Below are 1,467 nucleotides of genomic sequence, written 5' to 3'. Positions count from 1 at the left end.
TTTGGTGTTGAATTGATGATAATGTTGGTTGATTGTGTGATTGGTTTCTGATTGAGGTTTAGTGAAGTATGAATATCAAACTGGTTTAGCATAGGCTTGATGAACCTATGTTTGGAACAGGTTGGTCATTCATACTATTAGGCAACTTTTAAGATTCATTTATTTGAAAAGGGAGTTTGGATTTCTGGTTAATTAACTAATTTCTTTTAGAAATGTTTTGAATTCTTTTATAGTTAAACCATTGGTTTTCAAAGGATTCATAAGACAACGGTAATCACTGAGTTTAAAAATAATTTTTTTATTAAATATCTTCTTATGACAATTCTAAAAATTCATGGTGAGACCGTGTGGTTAGGTTCTCACCCCCTACAGCTTTATCTTTTCGGGAGACGAATGAAGAGGCTTACGAAGAGTTTTATCGCAATTTTGCTTATTCAATTCTGTTGTTATATTAGTTTAATTGCTATGTATTTTTCCCTTGCCATCAATATTGTATTTTAAAAGAGGGATATGAATTTTATGTTCTGTATGTATATTATATTCATAAGCTACTTATGTAAGAACTTTTGTACATATGTATATGCTTGCCTGTTTTCAAGATAAAAAATATTTTTTCCGGTTTTTCAAAGAGAACTGCGATACAGTTTCGAATCAGGCTCCTATTTTTTTATTATATATATGAAGTTGTCGTAATGCTTCTTGCTATTAGTGTAGCGCAGCCGGAAGTGTGATATTCTGATAGTGAGGGTGTTACATTGACTACTATGCTCTTGGCTTCTTTGAGACACTCTGTTTTTGACAAAATCATGAATGTTACTTAACAGAATTAGTTTTAGCAAGTGGTAGAGTTAGTTAGAGCTAATTGAGATATTTATTAGAGTAGGTTATCAGGTACTGTAACTGCATAATTAGCTAAGTGTACGCATGTGTATATAAGGTAAGTGAACCTTAGTGAATGATGAGTTTTGCATTTATTGATTCAATTTCTGTCTCTTAAATTTCTCTTCTCTGATCTCCCAAATTCACACACTCTCAACCTACTCTTGCGGCACCTTCAACATGGTGCGGTGAGCGTAGACCCTAAGAGGGTAGCGTGTGTAACGAACAGAAGATTGAAGAAGATGAGAGGCTGAATCTCTGTACCTATTCACAATTTAAGGATTGTAAAGTTTTTATCTTGCAAATCAAACAAGATTGGACAGCAATGGTGGAACCGAACAACAACACATCTTTTGGTATTGATTTGCATGCATTGAGTAACGTGCTAAATCAAATTGCTTCGATCCAGGCACAAATCACACGAAATAGTCTCAGTTCGAATCAAGATTTGTCAAGTCTCTATTACTTGCATCCATTAGAAAGTACTAGTATTCCTCTCACTTTAGAAGTTCTAGACGGAAAAAACTACAGTTCTTGGATAGATCTATGTTGTTGGCATTAAGTGCAAAGAACAAATTAAAGTTTATA

The sequence above is a fragment of the Arachis duranensis genome, chromosome 6 (assembly GCF_000817695.3).
Source record: "Arachis duranensis cultivar V14167 chromosome 6, aradu.V14167.gnm2.J7QH, whole genome shotgun sequence".
In the NCBI taxonomy this organism is placed as follows: domain Eukaryota; kingdom Viridiplantae; phylum Streptophyta; class Magnoliopsida; order Fabales; family Fabaceae; genus Arachis; species Arachis duranensis.
This window is presented reverse-complemented; position numbering follows the sequence as displayed.